We start from the raw sequence: 21,009 nt of genomic DNA, 5'->3' as shown, positions 1-21,009 counted from the left end.
ACCTGGTTGCTAAGGTGGTATCCTGTTTCTGATGATGCGCTGGTCTGTTCCATTTGTTTTGGGGTGCTGGTCAATACCACTGTTACTTAATATAATCATTTTCCTTCACGATGACTTTAAAAAAGCATTTATTTTTTCAATAAAGGGTACGGCGCCAGGGAATACACGTGCCGTGTGTAACCCGGTGCCATACTGGGAGTGCCGGACAAAGAGGGGAGGAGGGACACGGCCTTTTGGGTGCTTTGGGGGTGTCATCACAGGTCAATTGGCGTTGACGCTGCGTGATGATATCGCTATAGCGCAGATGTTTCCCCCCCTGACGCGGGCATGCATGGTCGCAACTGTGAAGTTCAATGAGCTCGGGGCCACCTGGAACTAGGCGGCCAGAGCTGTAGGTCATATCTGGAAGGAGGGGGTGGATTGGGATGGTGCGTGCAAGTTTATTGGGCTATTCAAAGCCCGAGGCCATCCTGAAGGGTGGAAGCATCAATGCACCAGGTTCTTAACCTGAACAGCGTCTGGTGCATGGCACTTGGCATCTAGGCATAGGGTGTGGAGAGTGGATCCTTCTGAGCGCTGAGTGTCTGAGGCTTGGCTCTCCTAAATTTTGACATCTGGAGCAGGAGGCCCTCCTGAGCCTCTTCTTGGCTGATTCTGCAGGAGTGGTGGCTTTCAGAAGTTGATGATTAGATACAATTGACAGAAGTTCTAACGATTTTTCAATTTTCTATTGTTGAAAGGGAAAAGAGGAATTTGTAAGGGTTATTGAAGTTGTCCTCACATGGCAACATGGCAGAACAGAGATATATAGTTCCCCTACCTTCATCACAGTATCTGTAATACGAACAGCATTTTGGAGTAGATCGTGTGCAAACAGGTTAGACTCAGAATCTAAATTTTGTGTGTAGCTAAAGTCCAGTAAAGGTACATGCTACTCTCCAATGCTTCACTGAAGGTCTCATTAGCAGCTGCTGGGTTGCAGCTGATGATGCCTGAGCTTTGCCTGATTCAATTAGTCCTTTCTGCTTCAGATCATTTGGTTTATGTGAACAGAGCAGGGGATCCTCAGGATCATTGCAATCAAAGTATGAGTTAGCCTTTGCTGGTGAAAATTATAAGTTATCTTGGTGGATGGGACTTGCTGTGTCTACACAAGAAGTAGAAATCAACATTTTTAGTTCAGGTACAGTCTTTACTGTTTAAATTCAGAGTTATCTGATGCCGGGGGAACCATGGCTGTGGGCTGGCAGGTAGTAAAGGGATCAACTGCTTTAGTATTGCCAGAATTCAAAGCTTGGATAACAAAAACATATGGGGCAGAGATAGCAAGCATCAGCAGGACTATCACACAGGGCAGCGGTAGAATTATAGCAGTCTAAGTCAGAAAAGAAAAATTCAGATTCACCAGCAGTGCTCAGATTCTTGTTGCCACCTGGATGAGCGAAAGATGGTCAATTCAGTCTGTTATGCGCCCTGTTCAAGCAACAATGCTCGAAGAGTAGTGCAGGATGGTAGGATAGGACATAGGGGATCTTCTCCCTAACTAGCTCTCTTCCCAGCAGGTTGGGCCTTTAGGTGCTAGAGCTCAGTAGGAGTCCAGTGCAGCGGAAGTACATTGGAAGTCTGACAACAGGCTGGATCAGACAAGGCAATGAACAGTCTGGGTTAGGCAAAGCTATAGACAGGCTGGACTTGGCAAGGCTGTTGACATGCTGGGCAGGTATGGAACAAGGCTGGATCTAGGAACAAACACAGGACAAGGACTGGGACAGGACACAACCCTACCAGACAAGGACAGGCAAGCACCAAGACAAGACAGGGCTGGAACAAGACTAGACAGAACAAGGGCTGAACAAGGCAACACAGAACATGGAACAAATAATGCTTGAAGGTAGTTAGGAGATGGCCCGTAGCCCACTAAGCAAAAGAATAAGAACAGATAAGCCACATCGCAGACAAGGCAAGGGGCAGAAGACCTGAAGGCCACAAGACAAGAAACAAGAAAGCCAGATGGCTACAAGGAAAAGCAAGGCAAGGCAGGGAATGAGAAGGCCAGATGGCCACAAGGCAAGGCAAGGCTAAGAGCAGAAGGCCCGAGTGCCAGCGGAAAAGTACAGAGAAAGACAGAGGCCAGTAGAAAAAGCCAAAGGTAACTCCAAGAACTGACAAGGTGGCAATGGCAGGGCTCAATTACATAGGGCAGAGACCTGGGTGTGATGAGAAAAGAGACGAAAAGCCTTGCCAGCCTGGAGAGTATGCTTGTTGAAGTCCCCTGGTGGAAGGGATTCTGCAGGTCAGGCTGAGTCATGAGTCCAGGGAAGAGATGGTGAGGATAGCTCTGAACAGGGCTCACCAGAGGCCTCTGCTGATAGGGAGGCATGATAGTCAAGGTACAGTGAGGCTGCATAGCAGTTGAAATTGTAACAATACAGATACCAAATCATAAAACAAAAGCAATATAACATATAATAAGTCAAACAAAAATAAAACAGATAAAAGGTGAGGAGACCAAGCTGGCCGCTGACCTGTGAGGACGCTCGGACTGAGTCTCTTGGCTGTTTCTTTAGATTTCCTTTGATCTTACTTTTTGAATTATTGCCTTTGCCTCTGCTTCTTCGGAGCTAAGCCTCATACAAAGAGGAAAGCTCGGGTGCGTGATAGTTCCTCTACTCCTGTGCAAGAAATGCGACAGCCAGTGATTGATACATTCTTTGCGAGGACGCCGACAACTAACCCAGAAAATCTAGTCACTGGGGCAGGCAAGGAGCAGCTGCCAAGCCCCTTGACTCTGGAAACTTCTTTGAGCCCGGGATTTCCAGCTACTCCGGACCCACCCATGAGTAGGTCCTGTGATGTGGATTTGCTCGGAAAATCTTTTATAGCAAACAATGGCTTCCAGAGAAGAGAAGGAGAGCTCTCTTCGGTGAACCCCTATGAAGCGGGTTCCAGGAATCACAGGACTCATGTCCAGCAATGCTCGTAACAACAAGAAAGGAGTGGAGAAGGTCTTTTGGAGGTAGGAAAATCGATGAATATTGAACCGCTATTCAGCACTACCTCTACTCTTGTACTTCCATAGAAGAGATTAAGAATATTTTAATTGCTATGCAGAAATCTATCAATATGTTAACGGCAACTGTTCAGGAGGCAATGACTAAATCTCATAATGTGGAGAAAGCACTGATGAAAGTGGAAAAAATAATGGATACTTTGGAAGGGAAAGTGAAAAATATTGAAGAAGTGCAAATCAACCTGATAAAATCAGATAAAATGGTTGAGAATAAAATGGAATTTTTTGAGAATCAGTCCAAGAGGGATAACTTGAGATTTCTGAATTTTCCTAGAACTAAATTGCAATCTCCAAAAGACTTGTTAAAAAGTTACCTTGTTAATATCCTGAAATACCCATTGGAAGGAATACCAAATATTTCTGCAATATATTACCAACCACAACATTTTCTTGCTGGAGAAAATCAAATTCAGCAGGAAAATCTAGCAGAAATGAGTTTGAATTTAACAGACTTTTTGGAGAAATCCTTTGCAATGGACATTCCTTCAAGAGCAACACTGATTGTGCAGTTTTCTTCTAGAATTGATAGAGATAATGTATTGAAGCATTATTTTAGATTTCAAAAATTGGAATTTTATGGTCAGCCTATAGCGAGAATAACTCAAATTATAAGGAAAAGATTCTTAGCAATGAAGGGAGAAATTATAGAAAGAGGTGCAAGGTTTATGTTACGTTTCCCTTGTCGCTGTATATTGTTCTCCGGAGATGCTAAGTATGTATTTACTGACCTGGGGCAATTACGTGCCTACTTAGATTCTTCATCATGATCCTAGAATCCTCTAAAAGAAACTGGTAGTGAGAATGTTTGGAGCTTCACTCATAGGGAGTAAGCCTGTCTCTTTTTTGAAAGCTATAATTGTATTTCTTTAGTATTATCTGCTATATTCACACTTAGGGCCTCATTTTCTAAAGTATCGTAGGCCTGAGATACTTTAGGGAATGAGGGGCGGGGGGCTGAAATGGGGGGGGTGGGCCTGCACTAGCCGGCAGCGATCGCACCATCGCGGTGCGATCGCTGCCGGTTTCGCACCCAATAGTGCCACCATAGAAGGTGTAGCTATTGGGCGTGAACTCGGACGCGAAAAGGGCCTTACCTTTTCGTCGTCCGCGGCGTTTTCGCAGAGTCGGCCCCGGTGACGCCCCGACTCCTCCTCTTCTGGGGCCGACTCCACCCCCATTTTGGTATTGCACGCGATAAGGAACTTTTCACGTGCGAAACGTCCCTTATCGCGTGCGATCCGGATGGAAAAAGAGGCCCTTAGTCTCCCCTATTTCTTTATGGATTTGCTTAATATGCATAGGACCAGATGTTATTATATGTAATATTTCTTAGACGATTATGGGAATAATAATTTGTATGCTTTATATCTGGAACATGGTACGCATATTGAAAAATGTTCTGTATCAAAAGTTAAAAATTATAATAATGAGTAAATTTAAAAAAAAAACCCAGATAAAAGGTCTTCATTTAACTAGTGTAAAAGAACTAAAAAATTAATGGCTTATCATAATCACATTCAAACTGTGCAAAGGCCTCCTGAAATAAATGAGCTTTTAAAAACTTCTTAAAAGTCTTATAATCATACAACTTGCAAATAGCACAACTTAGCAATCAGAATAATTGAAGAAAATTATTTTTCACTCAACGCACAATTAAGCTCTGGAATTTGTTGCCAGAGGATGTGGTTAGTGCAGTTAGTGTAGCTGGGTTTAAAAAAGGTTTGGATAAGTTCTTGGAGGAGAAGTCCATTAACTGCTATTAATCAAATTGTCTTAGGGAATAGCTACTGCTATTAATTGCATTAGTAGCATAGGATCTTGTTGGTGTTTGGGTACTTGCCATGTTCTTGTGGAACCAATCACAACAAAAGGTATCGCCAAACTATCTCCATAGAAAGCTCTTCACCATCAGCTGAACAATTTTTATAAGGAACAGGACCGCATCAGCAAGCCTTAGACGACATGCTCAGTACCACAACCAAGCCGTCCGGTCTTCTCGATCATTTGCGACCCGTGACCAAATTATTTTGCAAAGTCCACCATCCGGTGTTGTCAAAAAATATTGTTTATATTGCCCTTTAAATGATACTTATGGTAGTTGTAAATATTCAATATAAATAACTCTTGTAAATTCAAAACCAATGGCTCGACAGCGGCCGTGTTTCACAGCCACTAGGCTGCTTCATCAGGAGTCAGTAGTATAATCAAGGGTCTATGGAAAGAAACAAACCAGAAAAGAATGTTTTATAATCCGACATAATAAACTATGTAGAATATCAATACTTAGCTTTGGATGGTGTAGCAACCTGTTCAGATAGAAACCAAGTCTCCATAAGTCTTTATTTGAGAACGCCGGGCTAGAGACCGCTTTGAACTAGGAACAGAGATTAAATAGCCTGTTCTTTTCGTGGGCGTCATGACGTCCTTTTATTGTGATTGGTTCCTTCGAGCTGATAGGTTTGCAGTGCTACTCTTTGTAGTTTTTTTTCATGTTCTTGTGGAAACAGGATGCTGGGCTTGATGGACCCTTGGTCTGACCCAGCATGGCAATTTCTTATGTTCTTATGTTCTTATGAACAAAGGAAGACCGTTCCAGAGGCTGAGGGCCATAAGTGAAAAGGCATATTTACACATCTTTTTTATTCATACATGCTTCGTGGTAGGTACATCAAGTAAAAATAAATTTGCTGAGCATAACACTCTTGGTGGAGAAACCATTTCAATAACTCTGTTAAGTATAATGGATGGCCATTGTGAAGAATTCTAAAGGTTAATGTTAGGGTGTAAATCTTTATCCTTTGCTCTATGGGGAGCCAATGTAGGGATTTCAGGATAAGCTATAATAAGGTCATATGTGGAACAGCCAGAAACTAATCATGCTGTGGCATTTGGCAGCAATTATAAGGCAGCCAGATGGCACTTGGGGAGCCTCAGATAAAGAGCATTGCAATAGTCGAGCACTAATAAGACAAAATGCTTGATCAATGGATCTGAAATTATTGCATTCTAAGATATACTTAAGGTGCCACAGTTTTCTTAACTTAGACCACTAGCTGTAACTGAGAGTGGAATTTGAAGATGGTATCAAATAGAAACCCCAGATTGCGTACTGCAGTCAGCAGGGGTATTGAGGTTCCATCTATAGCCAATTGAAGATTGAAAACATCGCCTCCAGCCCAAGGAGATCAATATAGCTTCTGTTTTACCTAAATTTAACAAAAGACCATTGCTGTAAATCCAAAGTCTAACGATATCAAAGATTTGGTATATCAGATCGTACATCTCTGATATGCATTTTGTAACTGGCAATAACAGCTGTATATCATCAGTGTACATTTTAAAGGTTGCCCCCATCTCTTGCAATCTTGTACATAAAGGGTGCATGTAAATATTAAATAAGGATGTTGAAAGGAACCTTGAGGGTCCTCCAGACAAGACTGGGTACCATTTAGAGCTTTTTTGGCTTGTATAGATCTGCTGAGAATGGTAAGAAAAAAATTAACAAAACCAGTCAAGGACCACCCCTCCTAGCCCAATTTCAGTTAGACGCTGTAGCACGACAGCATTGATTACTGAGTCAATAGAGGCTGACACATCTAAAAAAGTTATCACTACTGGTTGTTTGTGGTCAATGCTTTGTAAAATGGAATCAGAGGCAAGTATCAAGAGGGTATATGTTCTAATGCCAGCTCAAACCAACCAGAAGCCCAGCTCAGTGCAAGTCTGACATAACCTTAGCATTAGGATCTTCAGTCCTGCTGGACTAAATCTAGAATTAGGTGGAAATATATTTGCTAGTTATTATTTGAATTTCCAAGTCTGTTATTTAAGAGAGGAACCCAGAGCACTAGTATCTGCTAGATACTTGGAAATGGTTGGAAACTATTGCACAGCTGGAGGTAGCTATAGAGGCAGAATTTCAAAGTGCATGGTGACCTGGCTGAGAGGCTGAGAATTTTACCTAAGTCCATCTTCTGCCGAGTTTAAAAGTCTAAATTAATCTTTCTTCTACAGTTTCCCAAAATATATTTCTTTTCTCACTGTTGTTTTGAATCTGTTCTTATGTGTGGCTGGATTGTTGATTTCTCATTAGAGATTGCAGATTTCTGCTCTGTTACTATCTGTATTTTGTGTGGCTGATTGATTAAGCTAAAGAAAAAAAATCACCAATAGACAGTGTTTTATTTCTGCAGTTTTTTGTCTTGGGTGTTGCTGTAATTGTACACTTGCTTTCTAGGTGGAAATATATTTGCTAGCTATTATTTGAATTTCCAAGTCTGTTATTTAAGAGAGGAACCCGAACACTAGTATCTATTAGATATTTGGGAGCGGTTTAAAACTATTGCACAGCTTGAGGTAGCTATAAATTAGTTAGAGGCAGAATTTCAAAGCAGATGGTGACCTGGCTGAGAGGCTGAACATTTCACCTGAGTTGTGCTTCTGCTAAGTTTAAAAGTCTAAATTAACCTGTTTTGTAATCTCAACTGTAAATTTGATATGACTGATGAATTTTTATCATTTGAATCATCAGGCATATCAAATTTGCAGTTAATTTCTCTGACTGTGTATGCAAAACCACACCCCCAAACCCATTCAGCTCAAGTTAAAAGTGTCCCCTCATATAGTGGCATATTGATATTCTAATGCCAAACAAATATACATAACATTTGTTTGGCATTAGAATGTGCCGAGTTCCTCTGGTTTAGTAGTGATTGACTCTAGTAACAGAGGATGCACTTATGTATATGACCCTCATATAGTGGTACATGTATAGCATGCCATATTGCCTCTATACAGACTCTTTCTCTCTCTCTCTCTCTCTCTTTCACATTGTGTATTGTGATAATGTACTATGTGTTGTGATATTTATCTATGTGATGTGGTAACTCTACAATTTTCCTAACCACGCCTATTTTTTTATCATGGGTGCTATTTCTGCTATATTTATAGCAATTTGATGAATTACAGGGGTAAGTGAGAAAAACAGAGCATAGACAATCTCTTACCACAAAGGTACTGGAAGGGCTCTTAAGAGTTTACCTTTGTGGGAAGATTTGTGGAGTGAACGAAAAGAGACTGATGCTGCTTTTGATTTGCTTTGTGGATGTTATTTTACTGGACTGGAGCACTGATGCTGGGGTATCCAGACTTTTGAATTTGTTTTACTGACACCAATTTTTAATAAAATCTTTTATTTTGAATAGCTTTGGAGTAGAGAGTGATTTTTGTGTGACTGAACAGGTGTGCAGAAGATCTCTACAGCATGAATAAAACCATATATGCCTTAAAAAATAAATCTTTTCTCCTCTGTATGGGATTCCCAGGAGGTCATGGGGACTTGTGTGATCTGTGGTCCTCCTCGTGTGCTTAATTCTTTGGCAACTTATATCAGTTGATGAATTTTATTCCTATTTTTATGCAATGCTATTGCAACCAACTTTCTCCAGGCATTCCTTATAAAAGGCAAGAGGCCAATTTTGAGCACTGTAGAGTGAATAGAGAAAAACTGCCTGCAGACTCAGATCAGGATTCTTCCAGTGGCGATAGCTAAAGGCTGTAAAGCCCAAGGGGATCATACAAAGTCAATAAATGAAGACTTTTAAAAAATGTGCTGTTCCAAATCAAAACATTTACTGAATAATATATATGGCAGAAAAAAATAAATCTATGTCAGACCTTTGGATTCCACAACTAATTGGCCCAAAAACACACAGTGTACTCCAGAAACCTTAAGTACAAGTAAAAAATATCAAAACCAGTTTACTGGTCAATCATTTGATGGGGGTAGAGACGACCTCATTGAGAACTCACCAAGATATGGGACTTTAGATAACCTTATTGGAAACTTATCAAGTTATGGGAGATGAGAAGATCTAATTAGACACTTAGTTTGACGTCATATCCGGGGGAGGTACAAAAGCCCTGTTAGTTCGCCATGTTTTCTAGATTTGTGAGTCTGAAATCAGACCGCTGAAGAAGGACCACAAGCAGCCACCGTCGATGCCACTAAGGGAAGACTGTTCCTCAAGATGTGGAGTTGATGATCTCCTTGAAGAAGACTTTGATTTGATGATTTCCCCTGAAGCAGGATTGTGAGGTTCGAAACGCGATCGCGTCGAGACTTTATCTTGAGCTAAGTGCCGAGACTTTGTTCTTTTGAATGGATATATTATTACGGTTGTTTTGATGTCTGGAGTATTTGACCAAAATGGTCCATTAGACTGTTTTGCATTGAGGTTCCCGTGGCAGTATGGAACAATTTTAGGATAAAATATACAAAAAATTCTAAAAATAGTTGAAATATATAATAAAGTAATGCGACCTTTCCATGGTGGGTCTGATTGATATACAGACTCTTTGCATATTGGTCCTACAAAACTACAAAATTTATTACATCTAATTAACATTGGTGTGGCGATTTGTATTATAAATGATTGATCAGTAGACCTTTGGATTCTCCACAAATTCACAAACCAGATGAGAAAATACAAGTACATGTAATCCTGATGACTAAGATGAACTTCAAGGAGTTGCAGGGCTCATACTCAAAACTGGGATTAAGTCTCTATCCATACCTTTGCATCTCTTTTATCCCAAAATGGTGTATTATCTGTAGGGGAGAAGGATAAACTTCCAAGGCCATTTGTGAAGTATATTCTCTTCTTCTGAGTGCCAGTAAAGCTGGACACTATACTGGTGTTTCAGTATGAAATTTATTGAAAAATTAGTTCAGACATGAACAAGGCATTTGGTATTAGAGATGTGAATCAGAACCGGAATCGGTTCGGTTCTGGTTCCGATTCAAATCTTACAATTTTTATAGTCCAGCATGATTGTTTTTTTGTTTATCGGCTGCGCCCGAGCTGATAAACAAAAAACCCACCCGACCCTTTAAAAATGCCCCCTTTGCTTCCCGAACCCCCCTAAAACTGTTTTAAAATTATCTGGTGGTCCAGTGGGGGCGCGGGGAGCGATCTCCCGCTCTCAGGCCATCGGCTGCACTAATAAAAATGGCGCCGATGGCCCTTTGTCCTTACCATGTGACAGGGTATCCGTGCCATTGGCCGGCCCCACTCACATGGTAGGAGCACTGGATGGCCGGTGACATGGTAAGGGCAAAGGGCCATCGGCGCCATTTTTATTAGTGCAGCCGATGGCCTGAGAGCGGGAGATCGCTCCCCGCACCCCCACTGGACAACTAGGTAATTTTAAAACAGTTTTGGGGGGGGGGGTTCAGGAGGGTGGGGGAAGCAAAGGGATCTTTAAAGGGTCGGTGTTTTTTTGTTTTTATCGGGCCATCGGCGCCATTTTTATTAGTGGCAGACAAAATGGCCTGAGAGCAGGAGATCGGTCCCGAGGCTTCCACTGGACCACCAGGTACTCATAAAAAGTTTTTTGGGGGGTTCGGGAGGGTGGGGGGAAGGTAAGGGTTTAGTTTTAAAGGGTCGGGGTGGGTTTAGGGGCTGTTTTGGTGTGCCGGTTTTCCCGCCCTCCCCCCAAATAACTCCCGTTAGTGGACACTAACCCATTAACGATTTTTCACGATAGATTGGGGGAATCTCTATTGTATCGCGCACTCTAATGATTTTTGATGATTTAAAAAATATCGGATGATTTTTTTAAATCGTCAAAAAACGATTCACATCCCTATTTGGTATAAGTCTCTTAGATAATATCAATGAAAGAATAATATCTAGTAAATCTGTGAATCTGTGGTCTCTTAATCTCTCCCTCAGGGTCCCTTCCTTCTCCTGGGATAGATTTTGAAGCTGCCCTGGGCAAAACTGTAGCAATGGAGCCTCCTATCCCAGTTTGGGTTCCCCCTTCACAATACCTGAGATCCACTGCTTGATCATGAAATCTACAGTTTTCTTCTTTTCCCTTGTGCCCTGTGGTCATCTTCTTAAGCCATTTGCTGTTTGTGAGTACCAATGTGTGGACTCAGTTTCTCTTCTCTCCTTCTGAGTATGGCACAATCTAGGTATCTATTCCCTTCTTCCACCAATTGCTGGATTGGCAACAAGATTGCTTGGACTAAGGAACACCAAGATGACAAGGAAAAAAATTACTTCTCTTTGCTTCTCTCTCTCTGGGGTAGGAATGATGGATAAAGTCTCCCTTCCAATAAAAATCAACTGTTAGTTAACAAAGAAAAAAATAGAGAAGTTCCAACCTCTGGGTATGAGTTAGAAATTCATCTCTTTACTTTCTGAGACTCTTCAGCCAAGACTTTGGGCCTGAACTATCCAAACTTAAGGGAGCTCCTAGTCTCTCTGAAATGCAAACTAAAAAATCCACATAGACACTAAGAGGTCGATTTTCAAAACCATTTAGATGGATGACTCACAAGTTATCCATATTAATGGCAATTTTTTTAATATTGAGCAACTTATCTGGCTAGATTTTAGCCAGATAAGTCATTATTTGGCTATAATCTAGCCAGATAAAAAAGAGGAGTTCCAGAAGCATTCTAGGGAGGAGTTCTCTGGCCAATTTAGCTGATTTTTAACTATAACTGGCTAAGAGATATGAAAAGGAGTGCATGTTAGACCCTTCTTAAAAGTCCAGGACCAGGCATTTGGTTTAAACATAAGAACATTTAGATGTTGCCATACTAGGTCAGACCAAATGTCCATCAAGCCCAGCATTCTGTTTCCAACAGTGGCAAATCCACGATACAAGTACCTGGCAAGTACCCAAACATTAAATAAATCCCATACTACTAATGCCAGTGGTAAGCAGCAGTAGTTCCAGGCATCCATCATCCTCTCCATGAAAAAAATATTTCCTTTTGTTGGTTCTGAGTCTTCTCCCTGGAGTTTCATTTCATGACCCCTAGTTCTATTGTTTCATTTTCAATGATAAAGGTTCAAATTTTGTGCATAGTTAAATCATTTTAGGTATCTGAAGGTCCGTATCATATCCCCGCTGCACCTTCTCTCTTCCAGAGTGTATATACTCAGATCCTTCAGCCTCTTCTCATATGTCTTCCGATTCAAACCCCATACAATTTTGGTCGCCCTTCTTTGGAATGCTTCCATCCTGTCCCTATCCTTTTTGAGATATGGTCTCCAGTACTGAACATAGTACTTCTAATGAGGCCTCACCAAGGACCTGTACAAGGGCATCACTACCCCCATTTTCTTACTGGTTATTCCTCTCTCTAAGCATCCCAGAATTCTTCTTTCTTTAGCTATTGCCTTGTCACATTGCCTCACAAGCTTCAGATCGGCAGACACTATCACCCCAAGGTCCCTCTCCCAGTCTGTGCATATCAGGCTTTCATCTCCCCATTACATACAGCTCTTTTGGATTACCACACTTCAGATGCATGAGACTATACTTCCTGACATTGAATCCCAGCTGCCAAATCCTTGACCAATCTTCAAACATTATTAAATCACTTTTCATTCTCTTTACTCCTTCAGGCATATCCATTCTGTTGCAGATCTTAATATCATTCACAAAAAGACAAACTTTACCTTCTTTCCCTTCCACAATGTTGCTCACAAAGATATTGGACAGAACTGGTCCCAAAATAGATCCCTGTGGCAATTGTGCGTTGAGTGAAAAATAACTTTCTCTGATTTGTTTTAAATGAACTAATTGCTAACTTCATGGAGGGCTCCCTATTCCTTCTGTTATCTGAAAAAGTAAACAACCAGTTCAAATTTACCCATTCTAGTCCTTTCATTATTTTGAAGACCTTCATCATATCCTCCCTCAGATGTCTTCTTCTCCAAGCTGAACTGCTATAACCTCTTTAGCCTTTCCTCCTAGGGGAGCAGTTCCATCTCCTTTATCATTTTGGGTGCCCTTCTCTGTTCCTTTTCCAGTGCATCTACAGTATATCTTTTCTGAGATGGAGCGACCAGGGCCAGTGCATCCCATTAGGCAAACTAGACAATTGCCTAGGGCACCAGCCATTAGGGGGCAGCAAAGAACAGCCATGTGGGACCACAAGCGGAGTCTATCCTGCCCGCGGCTGAGAGGAGTAGAAACCTGGTGGACCATGAGCAGCACCCATCCTGCTTGTGGCCCAGAGAAGCACAGAATTGGCTGGCTGTGAGCAGTGCCCATCCTACTCATGGCTGAGAAAAGCAAAAAACTCAGTGGGCCATGAGCAGCTTCTCAGTGAATGAGGTCGGAACCAGGAGGGGGGCAGGAGCAAGGCAGAAGGTTGGCAGGAGCAAGGCAGAAGGTTCACTTAGGGTACCTAACACTCTTGTACCATCCCGCTGAACACAATACTTAAGGTACAGTCTCACCATGGAGCAATACAGAGGCATTATAACAGTCTTTATTTTATTCACCTTTCCCATTTTAATGAAATCTAATATTCTGTTTGTTTTTTTGACTGCCAGCACACATTGAGCCAGTGACCACTATGACACATAGATTTTTTTCCTAGGTGGTAACTTCCAACATGAAACCTAAATTTGTGTAATCCAGCATGGATTATTTACCCCTATATGCATCACCTTCCATTTGTCCACATTAAATTTCATCTGCCATTTGGATGTCCAATCTTCCAGTCTCACAAGGTCCTCCTGCAATTTATCACTATTTGCTTAAGTTGTGAATTAACTACTCTGAATAATTTTATATCATCTGCAAATCTGATCACCTCACTTGTCATTCTCCTTCCTAGATCATTTATGAATATATTAAAAAGCAGCAATCTAGAGGTTCAGAGGACTCATCATCTTGGCCCCTGTAGCCTTGGAACATTGCTGTCAGCCTCAAGGTCCCATGGCTGACCTGAGAACACTGTCATAAGAAAGCACCCTCTGCATACTGCTGCCAGGGTGCCAAATCTTTGAGAACTTTTTGCTGATTCTGGAGTTGCTGGTCCCTCTCTCTTAAAAAGGTAAAGAAGAAAGGTCACCTTTATTCTTCTTTATTTTCAAATCATGCCTGTTAGCCTACCATTCTGCAACTAGTTGGGATGATGGAACAGCCATGATCGGGTGCAACGCTTGTTGTCATTATAGGTATCTGAAGGTCCGTATCATATCCCCACTGCACCTTCTCTCTTCCAGAGTGTATATACTCAGATCCTTCAGCCTCTCCTCATAAGTCTTCAAATACAGACCCCACACAATTTTGGTCGCCCTTCTTTGGAATGCTTCCATCCTGTCCCTATCCTTTTTGAGATATGGTCTCCAGTACTGAACATAGTACTTCTAATGAGGCCTCACCAAGGACCTGTACAAGGGCATCACTACCCCCATTTTCTTACTGGTTATTCCTCTCTCTAAGCATCCCAGAATTCTTCTTTCTTTAGCTATTGCCTTGTCACATTGCCTCACAACCACATTTGATCTGCCTGAGCTGGAAACCATGCTTAGCCCCAAAAATCACCATTGTCCTTCTTTGGCTCTAGATTCCTTTGTGATATGTCTCTTATTCTTCACCTTCCTATTTGTGAACTTGTTAGACCTTAATTGATTTGTAGTTTTCCTTGATTGATGTATTTTCCTTTTTTTTTTCAATTAATTAATTAATTAATTAATTAACTCTTACTTGTTGTCAAGCAGGATTGCTTTTGTATTATAATATTGAAAATTATAAATGAAGAGTTAAAAAAAACAAAAAAGCACAGGTCCAAGTTCAGATCATAAGAACATAAGAACATGTCATACTGGGTCAGACCAAGGGTCCATTAAGCCCAGCATCCTGTTTCCAACAGTGGCCAATCCAGGCCATAAGAACCTGGCAAGTAGGGATGTGAATCATTTTTTGACGATTTAAAATATCGTCCAATATATTTTAAATCGTCAAAAATCGTTAGAGGCGATATTTAATAGGAATTCCCCCGATTTATCATCAAAAATCGTAAATCGGGGGAAGGGGGAGGGCGGGAAAACCGGCACACTAAAACATCCCTAAAACCCACCCCGACCCTTTAAAATAAATCCCCCACCCTCCCGAACTCCCCCCAAATGTCTTAAATTACCTGGGGTTACCTTGGGGTTACATTAGCTATCCTCCAATCTTCAGGTACAATGGATGGTTTTAATGATAGATTACAAATGTTTACTAATAGGTCTGAAATTTCATTTTTTAGTTCCTTCAGAACTCTGGGGTGTATACCATCCGGTCCAGGTGATTTACTGTCATATGACAGGGCAAAGGTAGCGCCGGCGCCATTTTGGTTCCTATCCCCTGACGTCACGAGCATAGGAGATCGCTCCCGGACCTCCGCTGGACCCCCAGGGACTTTTGGCCAGCTTGGGGAGGCCTCCTGACCCCCACAAGGCTTGCCAAAAGTCCAGCGGGGGTCCGGGAACGACCTCCTGCACTCAATTCATGTTGCCGTACGGCCGGCGCCATTTTGCAAAATGGCGCCGGCCATATTGCAAAATTTACGATTTACGATTTATGATTTACACGATATTTACAAAAACAAAACCGCGACGATTCGATTCCCTCCCCCCCCCAGCCGAAATTGATCGTTAAGATGATCGATCACACGATACACATCTCTACTGGCAAGTACCCAAAAACTAAGTCTATTCCATGTTACCATTGCTAGTAATAGAGTGGCTATTTTCTAAGTCAACTTAATTAACAGCAGGTAATAGACTTCTCCTCCAAGAACGTATCCAATCCTTTTTTAAACACAGCTACATTAACTGCACTAATCACATCCTCTGGCAACAAATTCCAGAGTTTAATTGTGCGTTGAGTGAAAAGAACTTTCTCAGATTAGTTTTAAATGTACCACATGCTAACTTCATGGAGTGCCCCCTAGTCTTTCTATTACCCGAAAGAGTAAATAACCGATTCACATCTACCCATTCTAGACCTCTCATGATTTTAAATACATCTATCATATCCCCCCTCAGCCATCTCTTCTCCAAGCTGAAAAATCCTAACCTCTTATAGTCTTTCCTCATAGGGAAGCTGTTCTATTCCCCTTATCATTTTGGTACCCCCTCTCTGTACCTTCTCAATTGCAATTATATCTTTATTGAGATGCGGCGACCAGAATTGTCCACAATATTCAAGGTGCAGTCTCACCATGGAGCGATACAGAGGGATTATGACATTTTCTGTTTTATTCACCATTCCCTTTCTAATAATTCCCAACATTCGGTTACTTTTTTGACTGCCGCAGCACACTGAACCGACGAGTTCAATGTATTATCAACTATGACGCCTAGATCTCTTTCTTGGGTTGTAGCACCTAATATGGAACCTAACATTGTGTAACTATAGCATGGGTTATTTTTCCCTATATGCATCACCTTGCAGTTATCCACATTAAATTTCATCTGCCATTGTGATGCCCAATTTTCCAGTCTCACAAGGTCTTCTTGCAATTTATCACAAGCAGCTTGTGATTTAACTACTCTGAACAATTTTGTATCATCTGCAAATTTGATTATCTCACTCGTCGTATTTCTTTCCAGATCATTTATAAATATATTGAAAAGTAAGGGTCCCAATACAGATCCCTGAGGCACTCCACTGCCCACTCCCTTCCAATGAGAAAATTGTCCATGAAATCCTACTCTCTGTTTCCTGTCTTTTAGCCAGTTTGCAATCCACGAAAGAACATCGCCACCTATCCCATGACTTTTTACTTTTCCTAGAAGCCTCTCATGAGGAACTTTGTCAAATGCCTTCTGAAAATCCAAGTATACTACATCTACTGGTTCACCTTTATTCACAAGTTTATTAACTCCTTCAAAAACGTGAAGCAGATTTGTGAGGCAAGACATGCCTTGGGTAAATCCATGCTGACTTTGTTCCATTAAACCATGACTTTCTATATGTTCTGTGATTTTGATGTTTAGAACACTTTCAACTATTTTTCCTGGCACTGAAGTCAGGATAACCGGTCTGTAGTTTCCCGGATCACCCCTGGAGCCCTTTTTAAATATTGGGGTTACATTACCTATCCTCCAATCTTCAGGTACAATGGATGGTTTTAATGATAGATTACAAATGTTTACTAATAGGTCTGAAATTTCATTTTTTAGTTCCTTCAGAACTCTGGGGTGTATACCATCCGGTCCAGGTGATTTACTACTCTTCAGTTTGTCAATCAGGCCTACCACATCTTCTAGGTTCATCGTGATTTGATTCAGTCCATCTGAATCATTACCCATGAAGACCTTCTCCGGTACGGGTATCTCCGCAACATCCTCTTCAGTAAACACTGAAGCAAAGAAATCATTTAATCTTTCCGTGATGGCCTTATCTTCTCTAAGTGCCCCTTTAACACCTCGATCATCTAATGGTCCAACTGACTTTCTCACGGGCTTTCTGCTTCGGATCCCTCACAGGCTTTCTGCTTCGGATCCCTGAGGCATCACCCCTTTCTCTAACCAACCCAATCCCAAATCCATTGCACTTCCCATAGAATGCAATCCCCCTCAACTCTTACCCACCCTACCTACCCCCCCCCCCCCCCCCCCCCCCGGGTCATACCTGATACTGTAATTTGTTCCCTGGTATCCTAGTGGGATATTTAGTGGGATGTTTATCCCACTGAATATGTGGGATAAGTTATCCAACTAACTGTAGCTGGATAACTCATTTGCTCATCAGCTTACTGAATATTTGGCCCTAGGAGTCACTTTCCTATATGCAAGCAGGAATAAACCATTGCAACAGCCTCTAATGAATATACTGTGGCAGAGATACTTTGTCGCTGTATTCTACCCTGCTTTGACCTAACTAATAGTAGTGACACCAGCTTTACATACAGAACAATGGAATAAACCTCAGGGGTTCCTTCTGATTTTCTTTTTTCCTCCAAGACCATAGAATTACAGATTCTTGCAGGTACCTATAAGTGCTGCAGTCCTTCAACAATGACTTCATTTTCCTCCCTTTGAAATGGCACCCTCTAGAGATTGCACCTGCAGAGTCCTCACCAACCTCTTTTGCACAATAATAGAATCCAGCTTACAGCTTTGAATTTCAAACACCTCACTAGAGATCCTTGACTCCAAGAATTTTGGAGAGGATTTGGTTTTCCTCTTTTTGTGAAAAAAAAACCCAAATGGAAACTTTCCCAATCTCACAAAATATTTAAAAATATACAGAAAACAGGCCCACTCTCTCTCCAGGAAAAGACAAGTGTCCTTCTCGCTGGGAAAATGTGATGTTGGAGAAACTTCTCAAGAGAGCAGGCAGGCATTCTTGCTGCCTCTCTCCACTTTTCGAGGATATCATTTCCCTCACTGTCTTGTGGAGACACTTGTATAGGAACTGAGAAAATGGACCCACTGTGGGGAGATGGACTATATCAGGCATGGCCAACTCCAGTCCTGAACGGCCACAAACAGGCCAGATATTCAGGATATCCACAATAATATGAATGAGATAGATTTGCATGCCATGCACTGCCTTCATTGTATGCAAATCTACCTCATGCATATTCATTGTGGATATCCTGAAAATTTGGCCTGTTTGTGGCACTCGAGGACTGAAGTTAGCCATCCTTGAGTTATATCATTTGCTCACTGCTGGCTTTATTCCAATTACCATACCTACTGCTGGCAATGTCCACATGTTAGTCTATGGTAAAGGCTTATATATTTTATACTGTGATTTATTCAAGCCACAGCAAAGTATATTCATTTATTCATTTCCTATTGATTGTAAAGGCAGTGAGTGCCAGAGACAATTTTTGAAAGGCAAAAAGAGCATGTTATTGAGTGCAGTGTGGGTTAATGTTCTTGGCTTCATGCCCTTTCTTTGTAGTGTTATTAGGTCAAATGGGTTAATGTTGGAAAACAGAAAAAGAAGGGGAAAAAATCAAAATGAGACTCAGAAGTAATTGCATTGCTAAAAGCAGGGCACATCAGAAAAGCCAGTATAAACCCTATTTATGAGGAACTTTCAAAATATGCCACCTTTCTGGTACTTTTTTTTAGTTTAGCAAAGGATCAACATTTTTAATTTCCCATATCCAGTGAACAATTTCCAGCTGTACTCTTTGTCTGAATGCTAAATTTGGGTGAATTCAGTCCAAAATTATTTTAAGCTTTACAATTAATACAATTAAGATAAACACAATGCTTTCTCAAAAGGAAGGAATAAGGAATAAAAGGGAAAGCAAATAAATTGTATGTTATTTCTCTGTGCTCCCAGAAAAGACTTCAGACTAGTGGTAGAAACATAAAAACAAAAAGTCAAAGCATGACAGAACAAGCACATAAAGATTGCCACCTAGATGTGGCTTTGGCTCTCAATTGACATTCACATGCCATATGGAAAGAGCAATGAAATCGACTTGTCAGAAGCTAGGTTTGTTATGCCGCTTGGTGAAAGAAATTGTTTGATAGCTGAGGCTAGATTAGACAGGTGTTAATTAAAAAGTCAGTACTGTCTACATCAAGGTGAAGTAGAGGGTATTTTGTTGAACACTATTAGACAAATTGAAAACTGTATATGGCAAATGGTATTTTTTTTATTACTGAATGGTGATATGAAAGAAGGATAGTATTGTGTTATGCACTGTACAGTAATTCCCCTGACCTAAATTCTTTTCAACGGAGAATAAAAAATGCACTGCCAATAATGCTTGCTGCAAGCATACAGTTGAGAACTTAGATGTGTGAACTTGGTCCAAAAAAAATACAGAGTTGATTCTGATAACAGTGGATGACTTTTATTGTGTATGAGGAGAAAATGTACAATATGGTATAGTCTATAGAAAAATAATTTTACAGGCTCATTAATATTTATATGTAAACTTTGTAAAATACCTAGTTTTTGACCTGCAAAAGCCTGACCTTGTTATTGATAACATTTTTATTTATTTCATTTCATTTGATTGCCTGCCCTTATACCATATGCCTTAAAGCTGTAAACAATGTATACAACAATATATAAACAGTTCAATTTGACAATAAACCATTTTTATAAAACCTATAGCTTAAACAGATACATTTTTACCAGTTAATTTTCTTTCCATGAATCCTACTACACTAGTCCAGATGAATCCATACAGGTGGTTTATATCCCCCTGCTAGCAGATGGAAGAAGAGTGGAAGAGCACACATACTTTCTCCAAGACATCATTACCATGATGTACAAGTGGTGCAGCAAGAGAATCTCCAGTGTTCCTATGACAAAGCACTAAAAAAAAAAAAAAGTGCATTAACCAAAACTGAACTGAATACTTCAAACAACATGCTGGGAGAAATAACCTCCAAAGCCCACACTTCCATTGAAAAACTGTAGAAGTTAAACAGGAAACTAGAGTAAGCAAAGAGGAAAACATGATCTTCAGAAAATATAAGCAGACATGGAATCAATCACAAACAACAGCAGCAACAAAAGGCTCAACTCTCCAAGAGGGTTCTGGACTGGTGTAGCAGGATTCATAGAAAGAAAATTAACAGATGTATTCTTCTTTTTTATCCTGCTATACCAGTCCAGAAGAATTCATAGAGGTGGGAAATATTAGAGTCCTGCTGATCAAGGGAGGGAGGAAATAAGGGTTGCTTTGAGAACTCCAACCCCATACATGGAGTCCCCTTTAGAAAGCACAACCTGAACCAAACTGTATGGCTTTACAAATAAATGCAAAGATAATAGTTGCTTGAAGGCACTACATAGAGGATAATCAATCTAAAGTTGAATCTGTATACCATGGACTTTGAGGCCAATGTGGGACTATCAGTACAACTCAGCCTCTTTCCATTTAAAAATCTATAGAGAAGGCTGTTGAATAGCAGACAAGGAAGAAAGACATTGAGAAGACCCTTTCCAGTTATCTCAGCACCACCCGTCATGTGATATCTGAAGGATTGCCAAACTTGGAATTCTTGTAAGCTACCATAATTCCAAGTATGGAAAGTCTTACTTGTGGACAAAGAGGTAAGAACCTCCTGACTCAACTTTTATCTGCCCAGATCTGTAGGCTCCTGTTATTTGGCTTGTCCATTGTCCTGACCTGCAAAAAGAACTGC

Source organism: Rhinatrema bivittatum, chromosome 2 (genome assembly GCF_901001135.1).
Source record: "Rhinatrema bivittatum chromosome 2, aRhiBiv1.1, whole genome shotgun sequence".
NCBI lineage: Eukaryota > Metazoa > Chordata > Amphibia > Gymnophiona > Rhinatrematidae > Rhinatrema > Rhinatrema bivittatum.
Note: the sequence above shows the minus strand (reverse complement) of the source record.